Genomic DNA, 17,437 nt, shown 5'->3' with positions numbered 1-17,437 from the left:
TTCATAACAAAATAAAGGTTTGGAAAAAAAATAAATAAAAAATAAGCCACGAAGGCTGCTGCTGTTCCTATTGTTTATGTTTAGTCCCTGATGTGAATACAGCCCTAGAGCAACCAGATTTGCTGGAACTTAATAATTTCCCCAAATTTGGACCAAATGCAACAAGTGTTTGCATTAGCACGAGGCATATTTTAAAAACATTTCAAGAAACAGGACGTGTTCTTAGCTTTTTGATGATAAGTCACTTAGGTACATAGCTGGCTAATTTGAACAATTTAGAGAAACATCATCACACCACATTTGACCTTACTATGATATTTCCAGTTTTATGTACTTTTGGCCTCCATTTTGAAGACATATGCAGATAGGAGGTCCAATTCCTAAAAACAGGTAACTTTTCAATTGTAGGGGAGATATAAATTAATTCAAAGACTTGTCCCCTTCCCCTCTCCAAAATAAATCAATGATAGCAGGGAAAACAAAAAAGCAATACACAGCAATAAACACAGCTTTTATTCATTTCCTTACCAATTAAGATATCAGATAGACTTATTAGTGGAAGGACTCATTGTCCTCAAAATCTAGCCAAGATACACAGCATTTGTAGGAACTTTGCTTTGCAAGGTACCTCAATAGCTGTTTTGTTTACAGAGTTGAGTACTGTGAGAATCAAGTCCAAGGCAACCTGTGGAATGTGGTTTAATCACCACTTTGTTGAGTCATTCACATAGCTATGTCAATTAAGATTTCACTTAGATAAGGTTGTAGGAAAATAAATAGATTAGAGAGCTTGAAAGATCCTACTGAAGGTCCCAGCTAAATATAGTACAACATTCATTTACAAAATTAACACAGAAAGCAAAAATCAAGGATGCAGCAAGAAAATAACATGACTAATATAAGCTATGTAATGCATAATGAACACATATTTTTTGTTACTTTTAAGTTTGCTAGTATAAGTAAAACCCAGATAAGTACATTCGTGTATAGCCCTTCTGCTTTCCAGCATCCTCCTACTCCTCTTGAAGATCCAAACTGTTTTATCCCCAGTCTATCTTAGATTTACACGCATAATAGGTGACAATTTGGTGCAGCTCCTATGAACTGCCTTTCCTCTCAGACACATTCTTGCAGATGCCGCTCTTTGTCAAAAACAAATCATAAGAATTATAATAGAAAGAGCTTTATCTAACTTACTTGAAATTTAATGCAATTTACCAGTCAAGAACACAAGACTAAACAGATCCCCACAGTATCCTAAAGACTTTGCACATCACCAGTGTGCCTAAATTAGTATTTGGAAATCGCCAATTTTTTAGCCTTTATGGAATTACTCCATATTTATAGAAAGACATGAGAAAAAATACACAGAAATATTTTTTGTTTCTAAAATGAAAAAATATTAATTGAGCATGTTGACCACATTAATGAAGGCACTAAAAGAAGTGAATTACCTTGTACTGTAAATGTACTTTTCAAGTGAAAGAAAAAAGAAATAAGAAAAAGTGGTTTATATTTAAACTCTGCTTTCTGGGCATATTTGAGTGTGGTTTTTTATTTGAATACATCAGAAAATATAGGTCAATTGTACTATCAAGACAGAGTTGCTTTGACAGAAAAAAAAAATAAAAATACAAGCTTTATAATGTAAAATATTCATTTTATACCTGGATGAAATCTTTTCTTCTAAACTTCTAAACTATCTGACAATTGTCTGTATCAAAGCTGAGGTTCAAATACAAGAATAACAGAAAAGTTGCAATTCTTATGAAAGCTAGTTTGTTTTTCATTGACAGAGTTTTTAAGGACAGAGAAGACCACCATAACACCCCCATCAGCTCCCTTTTAAATGCAGTCAAAGGAATATGACCAAGTTGTTCTTGCTGCCTATGTCAGCAAGTTTATGGCTGAAGAAGAAGCCATGTCCTAGAAAAATATCTCATCCTGACTTAAAAGCTGATGCTGAAGATTTATCAGAGTTTCTCAACAATCTGTTGTAGCATTTAACTACAAAGAGTGTATTTTATTTTCAGTTTGAACAATGCCAACTTCAGTTTCCAATTTTTGGAGCTGTCAATGCATGTCAGGCAGATTAAAAGTGTTTCTAAATATTGGGTACATTCTGTGTAACTCATTACAGCTCTTTCATGAATCTCCTCTTAACTTTGGACACAGTTGATTGCCTTCTTTTATGTTTGTTTGTGAACCGTTCTTTTAGAGATATATCTTACTGCTCTTCTCCAAAAGTGGCATAGGATTTATTGGAAGAGTAAAACTAGAAACGATAGCCTCATCCACCTCAAATTCAGTAAGTATTTCCAAGCTTGAGTAAGCATTTCCTCCTGTTCTATTACAAGTTCTTTATTTACTGAACCCAGGGACTGAGTTATTCTAGCACTGTGAGAAATTTGTCTGGCTTAATTAATGAAATTGAGTTCTTTCTGCAGTTTTTGCTACAGAAAGATTGTTTTGCTTTATCTTATACTATTTCAGAGAGGGGAAGTAGGCTATTGCTTTTGTAAAAGTTTTGGCATTCTTTTTTGATTCAGAGCATATCAGTGGAAAAAATTATTAGTGCAGCAAATAATCATCCTTTGAAATTTATTGCTGAGGAAACTGAGGGAGTAGAATATGGAAGTTGAATTCTTTTTTAAAAGATGACAGTTTTATAATTCTGTCACAGACTGAGCTGAAGCTTTTAAAGAACTTACAAACAAGTTATCATATTTTCCTGAAGTCTTTCTTAAATGAAGTGTTTTGGAATATGGAGAGATGAAGACCTAAACCCTGTGGGAGAGACAAGAGGAAGCTTCATCTCTGAAGACAAAAGACACAGGGCACTAAAGGTGAGCTGCCTGCGTGCAGGAGCAGTGACACCTAGATGTGGACGAGCAAGAAGTGACTAGGAATTTCTCCAACAGTAAACTTGAGGAAAGATTTCAGACTTAAGAATTAACTGGGTTTAGAAGAGAGCATAGTGTAGAAGCAGGGAAACCTAGGCTGGAGTCCCACGTGGGGTGTTTGTGTTGCATTATTTCTAGCATGTTGAGTGAGGAGGTTTTCACAAACACTTCCTGCATACATGAGAATCACTAATAACTGCTATCCTGAAATTAGAGCTAATGTCTCTTTCAGAAATTTCACTACAAATCATATCCTTATGTTTTTCTTTCAACACTATTTCTTTTGTTTTTTACTACTATTTCTTATTTGTGTTTCTATGCTATGATATTCAGAGTAATGTTTTATCCAAGAATAATATTCTGACACAGAACACCCCTTAACAGAGTATTGTACAAGTCATGGACATGTTTTCATCTTGAAAGAAGTTTAAATTGCAAGTGGATCTGAAAATAATTCTAGGGAAGAAGGTCAACAAAGGCTGTCAATGTCTTTTTTGAATTTCATGCCATAGGTTTTCTTTTCAAATGTGTATATAAATTATACATTTTTTTTCTACCACTGCACTAATTTCAATATGTTTTAAATCATATGGTATGGGGAGATATAGGAAAAGTTCTATATAAAACATCTAGTTGAAGGAAATAAAATAAAATGGCATTGTACTCTAAAATTGCAGTGTGTAGAAGATTTGAAATGGGAATATAATCCCTGCTATTACAGATGGTTAGATCAGAGCCTCAAAGAGATTTACAGTGAGTCTGGTAGATTCTTCTTAAACCACAATAGTGTCTCCTAAGGTAAACCATACACAAAATGGAGCCCAGGCAAAATTAAGAACCTTAGGCCTCATTATAAGTAACTTATGTATTTTATAAAACAGTACCAGTAAATATAAAGGTTAATTAATAGTAGTGTGGTATAGTTTGGAAAGAACTCTTGGAAAACAAACTTCACATCATTTTTAATACTAAAGAACTCTTCTGTGTTCCTTTCTCTCAATGTCTTCTAAATGAGACAGCTCTACTCTTGGATGGTGAGAAGGTGACCGCTTCAAATGGGCTGGAATGGCAATGGGATTCTGAAGCCAATGTTTCCCATGCAGCTCAAGTTAATCTGTTGGTAGAACAGCTCAATGGGAGAGCATGTGGTGTTTTTCTCCGCCTATCTTCTTTAAAAGCCTGAGGATTTCTTAATATTTGAGACTATAGCTTGAATGAGGTCATAGTTTGAATAATGCTGGGATGATATAAAATGAAACTACTACCGTATTTAGTTTCAGAAGAAAAAGGTCAATGAAACATTATAATGCTCATGAGTTGCATCATGCACTGATCTGTGACTGAGGTTCATGTAAACAACCAGTTGCACAGATACAGACAGAAGACAAGCTCAACTGTCTGGCTCTGATAGAGGTCATAACACTATGAATGACATTTCCTCTGTCCCAGGCAATGCAAAAGCTATGTATAGCTGTAGCTGTTGGGGAAAATTGTACACAAGCTAATTCCTCTATAGGAGAAAGGCTCAGAGTGGGTTGTACATACACCACTTGGCCCCAACTACATCACAGTCTTACAGATTTTATAAAAGAGGATCCCACAGCAGCAATATTCCATTATTTCACAGCTACCTACCAGAAGTTCTGCGACACTAACATGTAAGTATGGAAAATATTTGCTAGCAGAAAAAATGAAAATATTGGCTTTTAAATAGAAGATTCACCCAGATGTGGACAGAAACAGCATCACGTAATAAGCAAGGCTGCTCTAATCACAGATTCTCAGGTGAAAAAATTCTCATTACCAGCACAGGTCATAAAACTTTCAACTTAGAATCTGTTAAGTGATGGAGAATCTGCCACAACCTTTCCTAAAAATTTGTTACAGTTGTCAAGGTGAAGAATAAGGGACTTAGTCATATATTGACTGAGCAGCCTTCTGAAAATATTAACCTTTGAACAGAAACATGATAATAGGGACAAACACTGCAACATAGGCAAAGTGAACATAACAATTTCCCTTGATGGGAATAAAAAGCAGGCCCTGATAATACACAATACATTTTATCCGTGTCTCAAAATCGTCAGTTATCCAGATGTGGCGATTAAAAAGAAAAATCTTAAAGATATAATAAACTCCTTTAAGCATATTTCCTACTGCTGAAACGGAAAGTATTTCTTGATTAACTATATCCTCATAATTGTCTGGCATTTTTCCAAAGTCAAAACAGTGTGTTTTGACACATAAATACATGTTTGCTGAACACATATATTTTCCATATTATTATTTATATTTATACTGTTTTCACCTTATAATGAATAAGCACTATCATTAGGATTTCTTTTTATCTTAATATACTATTCCTTTGAAATATCCTAGTAATATTTTTGCCTTTCTTAGCCTTTTTATGCCTTTTTCATCTTATTAGTTTCCTAGTACTTGAAATTCTACTTCCAGAACTAGAATTCATTACTGTCAGCTTCACTATCTTCTTGTATTATGCATATGAAATATGTAGAAAAGATAAAAAAATATATATATACATTACATACCTAGAATATACTCAAATGTATTTCTTTTTATGACTACTCATAGTCAGATTATTTTCCCAGCTATTGTGACATAAATGATTTGAAACCTCTCACCTGTCATGAATATTGGAAGGGTTTACTACAGAAGAGGAAGAAAGGTGACTTTCCTTTTGTCCATGTCTGATAGACATTTAACCTCTGTAATATATATACCAAAAAAACCAAAATGTGTTTGTCTTTTACCTATACTTTGTGATATACTTCTAAACAACACTTGTGAACATTCATTTAGAGTCTCACCGTTAACTTATTTAGCTGTACCTATATTCATGCAAAGGTATTTGCACAAAACTAATAGCTCTTTATGACTTAATCTTATTTACCTTCTGCTCAGAAGAAGCTCAATCACCCAAGCAGTGTATAGTAATAGGAATACGTTGTAAATTACACAAAAGATAAACAGCAAGAACAGGCAGAGTACCAGCGCTTCTGAACTGAAATATGTTTGTATGAATAGTCCATCTAATAGTTAGGAGCTGGTGAATTAGCTTGTAAAATTGTGCCCGTTTGCATAGGTTTTTTAAGACAAGGATATAATTCCAAACAAATAATTCACTAATACTACATAGGATAATAGTCACAGAGAGCAGAGAAGAAAGGGAGAATTCCTGGTAAAACCTACCCTTGCCTTTACTACATCTGAAATCGAGAACAACTGGGATACTTGAGAGGTGCTTCTTACAGTCTGAGTAAGCAGAACATAGATTTTTGTAGCTTTATTGTATTTCTGGGGTTTGATTATTTAGATGCGCTCTGCCCAGTAGGTATTCTTTCCAATAATGTTATGGATTTACAGCCTGCTAGGGAAGATGGTGGCATTTTTGGAGTTACAAGTAGTTGTCCATCCAATTAATTAAAAAATGTCCAGGTCACTATTTGTTATCATTGGTTTATATATTTATTATTCCCTACAAGAAGTACTGATTTCATGGTTTGTCACATGTCCAAAAGGAGTAAGACAACTGTTCATTCTCCCATTGACAGTATCAAGACAGTTTCTAACACCTCATACCCACATTACTCAGACTAATCCGGCCCTTCTACTGTCTTGGCAAGCTCAAAACATCTTTTTTTTTGCATGTTCACATCTGACCAGAGTAATAATTTATTATCTAGACAACAGGTAATATAAATAGTCCATTTGATTAGACTTACAGAAGACTAATAAAAACCATAAAATCCCTTTGACTTGATTCTTACATTTCTTTCAATTTATTTTCAACCATTACGAAAGCAGATTTTGTCTAAAATTCAATGTCATGAAAAAGTATGGATTTAAATTTTACAAATGTGATTGTCCTGTTTCCGGCAGGGATGGGGTTAATTTCCCCAAGGATCCAGCAGGGGGCAGATATTCCATACCAGGTGACCCATGCCCGAGCTATAAGAGGAGCTAGCAGGCGGGGGCGAGAAGAGCAGTCGCCACTTGGGAGTGAGCTGCGGCAGTGCGGGTCTGGTCGGTGCGCTTCGCGGCGGTACTGTAATTGCGTTTTCATCTTTCCTTTTGCTGTCCTGTTAAATTGCATAATTTTAACCCATGAGTTTTGCCCTGATGATTTCTTTTTTCACAGCTGTGGGAGTTGCACGAGCGGCTGTGTGGTTCTTTGTTGCTGCCTGAGACCAAACCATGACAGTGGTATAAAAAACGTTTCCTAGATTTTCCACAATACACTGATTACCTTCACTCTGTTTTCCCAGACCATTTTTGGAAAAGCAGGTATCTTACCTGTAGCTAAAACAGTAGTTAATCTTTAAAACGGAGAACTCTGCCTTGGAGAAGAGCTTTTTATTACAAAAGGGGAAAAAAAAAAATATGAGAAAGAGAAGCAGAAAGTTATATTTACCATCTTTTTGTCTAACATTAAGAATCAATAGATATCATGGTCCTATTCCTGCAGTTGATTGTATATGAACAAAGCCTAATGACTCTGGAATTTTATAAGAAAATGAAACTCAGAAGTATCTGGAACTCTTGCTGAGGAGGGTCTTTATGGATTTGACTGTTAATACTTCAAAATCAACACAAAAATCATATTATTCTTCCTTCTTTTCTTGTCCTGACTGAAATTAAAAGAATGGAACCAGATTTCTTGTAGAGATATGGAAGAAAGTTGGATCTGTGGAAGTGTTTTAATGCATGAGTCAACACAAGAAAATACAGTTTGTGATGACTGAATCAACATAAAGATATGTTGGAGAAAATAAAACATAATAGAGGATTCATTGATTCAGTGTTGGTGGCTAGTCCCCTATGAATCACAGGGAAAACCCAAATAGCTAAAATTCTCCGTCATTATGTGCTCCAGTTCATAGTTGCAAAGTCTTTGCAATGTCTTTTATTACTATTTTTATAAATTCTGTTTCAGAACTACAAAACTGGTCTGTTTTACTGGGCAATAGAGAGGCATATAGACAAAACCAAACTATGATAAATAATTTAAATTTAGTGGTAATGCTTCTTATTCACCTTGTTTCTCATTTGGAAAGTTGAGGCACAGTAAGACTAATGTGTACAGAGTACTGTGAGCAGACATGACTTCCTTCCAAGCATACTGAAAAGCTTTATCATCTGGCTAGTATGGCAGAAAATGTGAGCTCTTAAACACTTTAACATTCCAGAAAAAAACAGTTTATGAAGCTCAGTAACAGCATAGGCTTGGTGCCACGGAGACATCAAATTCCTGTGTATTCAAACCAAAGCCTGATGTTGCTCCTGCCTGCCTGGAAGTGCAAAAAGATACCTTAAATGACTGGCTTCAAATCAAATATATGTTCTCAAACAAATACTGATCCAAAGCCTTATCTACCAAGCTATACATAATGTCTAGAATTGTACCTTTTCCAGTAAGAACGTTGTATAAACTTAAATAATCTTCCATAGTGTAGATTATTTGGCTCATTTTATAAACAATTTTTGAGTTTATTCTTCCAAATAAGAGACTTTTTGTCTCCCATTTACTTCTATGCCACTCTTGTGGAATGCATGCCAGAAGTACTATTTACAGTACTGATAGATAACAGTTACTTAACCTACACTTGAATTTGTAAAAGCAGTTGTTTCTACCAACGCTCTGGATGAGTTTGGCTTTACATGCGTGTAAATCTCACAGCTATAGGCCTAAACACTGTTTTGATGTTGTGAAATATAACAACTATGTTATTGCTGTTTGTAGAAATTCAAATTGTTGAAAGCAGTAGAATGTAAACCAAAATATTTTCTGAAAATACTTCGGTGTGTTACTTGTTTGTTTATTGCTTAGCTCTTGGGGGAACATGCTGCTGAATCTTTGCATCTAAATGTTATCCTCCTATGTAAATGTTGTTCCACTGGTAGCAGGAAACGCTCAGATCTCAACTTGCACACAAAAAATAAAGATGGGCATTCATATTCAGCATATAAAAATGTTTCAATTTTATTTTCTGCCACAACAAAGGGTGCTTCTGTTTCAGCACCACTATTAATTCCTAAAGAAATTTGGAACTTTGGTTTGTTAAAAATAGTCCTAGTGTTACTTGTTTTTCCAGTAGCTTAAATTGCAAATATCTCTAAAGAGCCAATGGAATTAAAACAGTGAGCTGAACAGAGAAGCAGGGCACTAAACTTGTCAATATAGTTCCAGATTGAAAACACAGAGCTTTCCAATGTTCTTAACTAAATAAAAGTATTGACTGGGAGTTGAATTACTAATTTCTGCCACAGAAACATTTAAGTGTTAATTGTATTCTCTGAAAGAATAAAGCTTATATACCTGTTATATTTGATTTTACTTTGAGTCCTCATGAATGACATGGATGTAGAGTTTATGCAAGGTGATGAAACAAACTTGGAAACAAAACTTTCAGGACTCCAGGACTTGTATAAAACTGGGTAGGTCAGCTTGTAATACACCTTATAACATATATGTTGGAGACTTTGTTTGCAATTAGATCTATTCTGAAACTCAGACTACATTAAAAAATGCTGAATAAGAGACTTAATCCCTCTGCAGAGTCCAAAATGAGCTTTTGTTGTTTTGAATTTTACTACTGTAAAATATATGTATTGAGAATGCACTATTATAAGATTTCTGTGCATTTGCATCCATTTCACTATCCCTCATAGCACCTTTGTGGAATAGGTCTGAGACAGAAAAATAAAAGTGATTGTGGAAAATTTCAATGGGATATAAGCACCAGTGGGAGACATAATATTATTTATAATGTCATATAATTATCAGATACACCATAAATTTTGTTTGTAGTACCATGAATACTGACACAGATTGGGAAGGAGTGAGACCTCATGCACGCAACAGAGGCTGGAACAAGAACTGCCAAAGAGGGACATATTTTACAAACAACCAAAAGAAGCAATGAATGGCATATCCTCACAAAGATTTAGCTATACTCAGGGTTACTCTGCCTTTATACTAACATGGTTGAGCAAAAGCCTGTTCAGTATCACCGGTATCTGTATTAACAGTGTCATCGCTGTACTTCAGCTAACAGCATCATCATCAGAAATGGTGGCTTGCTAGTCTGAGTGAAGTGCCATGCAAGTGCAGCTGTACTGCTGCTTCATGTCTTGCTGGGGTCAGAAGCCTTCCTTTGTCTTCTTTTCCATCCTATTCTGGAAACAGGAGTTATAACTTATTTGGGAGACAACGTAAGCTATGCAGGCCAGTTGCAATAGAGAGATGTAATTATTGATTTAACAACAGCAAAAAGATGATTATTTATATTCTAGCTATATTTCAATTGGAGGTTGAGTAGCCAATAATTTCAGATCATTAGCCACAATATAGCAACTGTGCTTAGGACCTTGTTGTTCTGGCTGCTATTGTGCACCAAGCTTAAGATAATGAGGACCTACAGGAAAGTTACATTATTTTCCTGGAAATGTATCTTAGGAAGAAACAGAATGCAACATAGTTGTACTTATCTAGAAATAGAGCAAAGATTAACTGGCTTTCCAAGCAATATGTCCGGCAGACATGATGGTATTTTTGTCCAACTTCTTTGTATAAGGACTGATGCTGGGTAATCACTGGTGATTCTGTTTTGGCCACAGCAAACTTCACCTTAGCTATTAATGTCTTGACCAGAATGATTTCCATTCTATTGTAGAACATGCCAGCTTTGCAATGCTGCCATGAAGAAACACCAGTGAACCTCCACAGTGTGCACTGTTTCTCACAAATCAAGATTACATGTTAAATGTAGTCTAGTATTTTATATATAATAAGAATATGTTACATAAAGTAAAAGAAGTGTGAGGATAAATGAAGTAATCTATACTTTAGTTATGAACAGTGGCAATGTGTTACTACAAATCTGTTCAAGTAAGGGCCTGTAATGAGTTACAAAATCCTGCACTCTGGATTGCCAGCTTAAGTACAGTTTAATGTGACAACAAAGCAAGCATTTTTACCATCTGACCGTTGTCTAGTGGCCAGTGCGAAGGGAACTCCAACACCAGTTCCCAGGGTAAATGTACACATCTCACAAACATATTACATGAGGGAGCTAATCAGCATTTTCATAAATATTCTCACTGAAAACAATGCAGCAAATAGATAATACTAGGGTTTGCTCTTTCTGTCTCAGAAAATGTAAGCAGTGGAAAAAAAGACCAGATCGTCAAAAATCTTTCACCAAGTTAAACGCTACCTTTATGCTGCTTGTGCATTGTGTTGGCTTGGTACAAGGTTGTTCTATAACACATACTGCTGCATTAACATGCACAGTCACACATCTCACACAGCCACCAACATCTATAGATTCATTCATCTTCTCTGAGCTAGACCTACTGTGGTGCAGATACTAGTGATTCTTGATGTCTCTTGGACGAGGTCAGAGGGAGTTGCTGTTCCATGTGTGTGGAACAATTTGCTTCACCTGTGAGCCTGGGAACAGCTGAAAGCATGCCAAAAATGAATATAAATTAGGAGTGAAATGAGTAAATAGCTGAATAGCACAGAAACCTCCCTTCCATGAGACTCCTTGCCTTACTTTTCTTGTAAGAAGTTGTTCACACATTAGCAAAGCTACAAAAACATAACTTCCCTATCTCCCCTACACATCAGTTACTCCTCTACCAGGTAGGAAGAGGCAGAGGTAGATATTTCTCTGATTTTCTGTTCAAGCACAGTGTCATGAGATTAAAACAAATGTTCAGACAGACAGAATAGAATTATTCTCTTGATTACTCCTTCTTTTGACTCATCCTAATCCTGGCAGTTCTGTGTGGCTAAGATTTAATTCCCCTGCCCACAGGGTCACCTTAAGAGTGGTGAATAACTTTCTCTCCTGCTGGGGTCACAAATACCCACATCCAGGGGTGGTCTTTAGCAAAAGTGGTTTTACCACACTGAAATTAAGGTGGAAAAAGTAGAAAAGCAGGTTTCAAAAAGACATGCGTAGCTCCCACAAGAGCACTGGGCTTCCTCAAACGAAGTAATAAACTGTCTTCAAAACTTCCTCCTGGAAGTTAGAAGAGATGTGTTACATGGAGTGTTGCTTCTTTGGGGATACTTTTGTCTTCATCAAGGCTCCTCACTGAGATGTCATCTCTCTTGCTATGACTGAGCTGCAGGGAAGTACGCACTGACACAGAAATGCGACAAGAATTCAAGCCTGCATTCATGCTTCTTTTTTTCCGAGAAAATTAAGTCACAGAGAGAAGGCATGGATATCCTGGTCTGAATGTGGGTGAGACTAACTAGTACCCTTGATATGAAGAATTAGAAAACACTCTTGTATCTGACAACCCTTGCAACCTTTCAGGAGAAACTTGACCCAGCAGCAGCTGCACAGAAAGAAACAAATACTTTCTTCACCTCTTTAGCTTAATAAGATCACAAAATTCACTGCCAAATGGAGACTGTTTAAGTACTAATTGGGACTACAGGTGATATAATTTCCTCTCTGATTTTTCCTCAAAACAGAAATAAAACACTTGCAGCAATCCAGGCCACTTTTTTTTAGGTTCACCTAGAGCAGGCTGCACAGGATCATGTACAGGAGGGTTTTGAGTATCTCTAGAGAAGGAGACTCCAGACCCTTTTTGGGAAGTCTGTTCCAGTGTTCTGTCACCCTCAAAGTTTTTCCTCATATTCAGATGGGATTTCCTGTGTTCCAGTTTGTGCCTGTTGCCCCTTGTGCTGTTGCTGTGCACCACTAAAACAGGTCTGGCCCCATCCTCTTGACACCCACCGTTCAGATATTTCTAAGCATTGATGAGATCCCCTATCAGTCTTCTCTTCTCCAGGCTAAACAGACCCTGGTCTCACAGCTTTTCCTCATAAGGGAGGCACTCCATTCCCTTGATCATCTTCGTAGATGGAATCTCTCCAGTAGTTTCTTATCTTTCTTGAACTGGGGAGCCCAGAACTGGACACAGGACTCCAGATGAGGCCTCACCAGGGCAGAGTAGAGGGGGAGGATTACCTCCCTTGTCCTGCTGGCTATGGTCTTTTTAATGCATCCCAGGATACCATTGGCCTTCTTGGCCACAAGGGCACATTGCTGGCTCATGGTCAATTTGTTGTCCACCAGGACTCCTAGGTCATTCTCCACAGAGTTACTTTCCAACCCCTAACCTGTACAGGTGCATGGGATCATTCCTCCCTAGATGCAGGAGCCTACACTTGCCCTTGTTGAACTTCATTATGTTCCACTCCACCCAACTCTTTAGCCAGTCAGCCACTCCTCCCAGTTTTTTGTCATCAGCAAACTTGCTGAGGGTACACTTTGTCACCTCATCCAGGTCATTGATGAATATGTTGAACAAGACCTGACCCAGTACTGACCTCCGGGAAACACCACTAGTTACAGGCCTCCAACTAAGCTCTGTGCCACTGATCACTACCCTCTGAGCTCTGCCATTCAGCCAGTTCTCAATCCACCTCACTGTCCACTCATCTAACCCACATATGGAGTGGATGAGTGGACAGTGCAAGCATAATTGTAAGTGTAATCAAGCATAATAAAATGCTTGACTTTGTTCTAACTTTTGTTCCTATGCAGTACTGCTGCATCACGTGAAAACTAATGTAATTACTGAAATGGAAGGAAATTACAGGAAAAATATCCACCCCACCTTTACATCCATGTTATATCAAAGTTAATTTACTGAACCAATTAAAAGTATAACTGGTGAAAGTACCTAAAGTGGTTATAGATCAAACACTTTTCACATACATAGTAATTTTTGATGTTTATTCTCTCTAATAATAATATATTAAATTAATAGTTAATATATTTTGGGTTCTGTGAGAAAAATATATATCACAAAACTTAGGAAACATGCAAATTTTGGTTTTGTAGTGGAATTTTTGTAGCATTCTGTATATATAAATGGCACTTTTATAACATAAATAAAAGGATCTTTGCATGGAATAATTTAAGACCTAACTGCAGGCTTCCACAAGCTTCTCCTTTTCCACAGAAACTCTGTAGCCCCAGTAATGATCAAGAAGTGCAAAAACTATGTGCTATGCATCAGCTAGGAGTCTTTCATGTTGCAATTTGGTCTATTAGTATCCATCTACAGCCTCAGTAAATGATTTTTTGTGTATCTTTCCACAGGAAGAGTGATTACAGTCGTTTGCCTGAATGTAGAAGTAGGACCTAGATCCCTTTCAAAGGGTATGTTTTTACTGGTATGTTATCAAGTTAGAAGGCTTTTATATGTGGCATTCTACAGAAGTTATCCTGAACCTGGTCCTTTTTAAAATTTTGATTACTGAGTATGATGATAGAAAGCATATTCATAAAGTAGAGAGACAATACTAAGCTGAGGACTATGGCAAGTGCTTTTGAAGATTTATAGAAACCAGAAAAATGGTTGAAAATTACAGAATCACAGAATCACAGAATGGTTAGGGTTGGAAGGGACCTCTGGAGATCATCTAGTCCAACCCCCCCACCAGAGCAGGGTCACCTACAGCAGGTTGCACAGGACAGCGTCCAGGTGGGTTTTGAATGTCTCCAGAGTGGGAGACTCCACCACCTCTGTGGGCAGCCTGTTCCAGTGCTCCACTACCCTCAAAGTAAAGAAGTTCCTTCTCATGTTAAGACTGAAGAGATGGAATGTGATAAAAAGCAAGTTACGATGCTTAAAAAAAAAAAAAGAGCAAATACACAAAATAAATAACTAAGCACGTAGAAATATGATAAAATAGAATAGATAAAAAAAAAAAAAAAAACCAAAAAAAAACCAAACCCACACCTAGATCTGCTTGGAATTTCACCGCAAACATGGCAAATTCTTACATAATACAAGAATATTTTATGTATGAAAACAAAATAGCTATGTTTCTTTCCAGAGTTCTGTTAAGAGCTCAGTAAGAAAAGTGCCCCCAAAGAAAGAAAAAAAAAATATCCATTTAAATTCTTTTGATTAGAAGAAAGAGATAAAATCATAGAAACTTCATATTAGGAAAGGTTGGACATTCTGTTTTTTCAGGAGAATACAAGCCTCTGGAGGACATGAAAACAGGCTTCTAATATGAAATGTCATTCAGAAACAGGAGGTGAACAATTGCTCAAATAGGGAAAACAAGCTTTATTTTGGGCAAAGAAGGCCGAACAAGAGATTTACCTCAGCCCTAAATTTCTGCAAATCCAGCACAGTAAATCTGAGTAAAACTACCATACTGATATGTTGTCTTACTATATTCCCATTCTGCTGACATCCATCTACTGTCTCTTAATTCTGACTTAGTTTGCATTTGCCAGCATTGCAAACATTTTGTGGGCACACTCAGTGTCTGTACATACTCTAGTATAGGAAAGTCTTGGTCTGTTAGTGAATCACAGTACACAAATTGATAATAGTAACAGTTATTGTTCTACCCCTACACAACAGTTCCTGAAAAGAATTTAGAAACTCTATCACTGAAGCAAAATAAGGAACTGTCAGCAAAGGAATGGGGTTTAATTACATTTTATGCAGGGCAAGGATTTGCTACAAGTTGATAAATGAATATGAAAGAAAAGATTTTTTTTTTAAGTACTAATTATAATCGTTATATTTCATAAGGGATTAATCATATAATGGATGTTGCAGTATGAAGAGAACATTGTTCTAGAGGGTCAGAGTGGAGCTGTAGTCTAGAGCTACACAGTAAATAACACTATTTTCACTGAAAAATGTCAACTATGCAGTATTTACTAGCTGTTTCAGTATTTCGGTAGATGTATTATACTTAGATGAATTGGTTTGTTTCAGTCATATTAAAAATATTTCAAAATTATTTTTTAATCAACTAACATTTTTTGAGACTAATATTTTTCCAAACCTGACACATTTTGATTCAGAGACACCAATATGATGTCATCATAATAACACATAAGTTGTGTAATTAAAAATAATAGAATGTAATTTTTATTCTTATGGAGTTAAAAATAGGAAAAATCACTTAAGTGCATAGTTTTTATTAAGATTCTAGGCCTACATTTAGATAACTGAGTTATCATTTTATGTCACACTCAGGAAGAGGAGAGGAAAAAATAAGTATAATGCTACAAATACCAATAGTCAGAAGATTGCCACTCATCCCTGAAACCATGCAATTGTTTCTTCCTTGAAGTCACAGAAAAGGAAAAGTTGGTTCTGTCTGTGACAGCACGTACACATGTTGCACTTCACACATGGCCTTGCTCTTAGAAAGTAATCATTTATTCCTGATTGATTTGATTTGATCACTGCTACAAACTACAGTGCTGTCTTGGCTAGTAATAATATAAGTCATAAAAATTCCTACAAAATGTAAATTATTATAAAAACCTATAAAGATAATTTCAGGTGAATGCTCTGACAACAGGTGATTCTTCAGAAGCTGATTTCCACGATGGGAAAGAAAAAAGAAGGAAAAAATGTTTGTTTCAAACTGGAGGAGAATTACTTATTAGGAAACTATTTCTGAACTTTTATGCGGAACAGCTGTGGTTCTTTAATAATCTACAGTTGTAGTGATATCCTGACCTTTCAGTCCCACAGTCAGTAATTTAGATGTGCCTGTAACTCAAAGATGATAGCTACCCTAACAACTGGAGATAGGGTGACAAATAGCTCTTCCAGTTTGGACATTGACATAATTGAAATGTGTTGCCAGGGGAGAACAAAAGAGTATGGATAAGCATCAGCAAAACCCGTCTGAAAGGTACAGTCCTTCCACTGCTCTGCTTTTACTAGGGCAGCAGCTTTAGACTGTTGAGGTTGTCTGTGATAATTGTGATCCACTAATGGGATTGCTGTCACACTGTAAACAGAGTGGATTGATCTTTCATTAAACATTTGCAAAGCTTACACACTAGCTGTAGAAGATGAAATGTGAAAACATCGTAGATGTGCTACAGTTTACAGGAATATCCTACTGTAGATCTTTTATGACAACATCTTGAGTAAGTATAACTGAAATGCTATTTTAAGATTCTACTTATCTTAAATAATCTTAAGTTTTTTTATCAAAATATTTTTCTACTGTATTTGTTCAAATACAAAAAACTGGGGTGAAAATGGTTTTGTACAGTGGACAAGGCCTGGCATTGAAAACGTGATCTGTAAGAGATCTTATTTCATTCACATGGGTTACTAAGCATGCTCTTTATAAGTTTCTAGCAAGTATTCTGGGATACAAAATACGTGACTAATCAGTATGTACCTGACTTACGATCTTTGGGAAAAGGTCTTTGGGGATTTTAAAAGCAAAACGTGTTTTAACTCAGTGTCGTGGTTTGGCCTCAGCCAGCAACAAAGAACCACGCAGCCGCTCGCACAACTCCCACAGTCGTGGAAAAAGAAAATGACAAGGCCAAACTCGTGGGTTAAAAGAGTGCAATTTAACAGAACAGCAAAAGGAAAAGACGAAAACGCGATTACAGTACTGCCGCGAAGCGCACCGACCAGACCCGCACCGCCGCAGCCCACCCCCGAGTGGCGACTCCTCTCCTCGCCCC

At 36.5% G+C, this 17,437-nt stretch overlaps 1 protein-coding gene across 1 annotated transcript in view; it reads right to left on the bottom strand.

Moving 5' to 3' along the window:
- Window positions 1-17,437, bottom strand: part of BRINP3 (bone morphogenetic protein/retinoic acid inducible neural-specific 3) — a 212,151-nt gene that overhangs the window by 99,581 nt on the left and 95,133 nt on the right. The window lies entirely within an intron of this gene.

Source organism: Charadrius vociferus, unplaced genomic scaffold (assembly GCF_000708025.1).
Source record: "Charadrius vociferus isolate BGI_N301 unplaced genomic scaffold, ASM70802v2 scaffold785, whole genome shotgun sequence".
NCBI classification, from domain to species: Eukaryota; Metazoa; Chordata; class Aves; order Charadriiformes; family Charadriidae; genus Charadrius; species Charadrius vociferus.
This window is presented reverse-complemented; position numbering and strand designations above follow the sequence as displayed.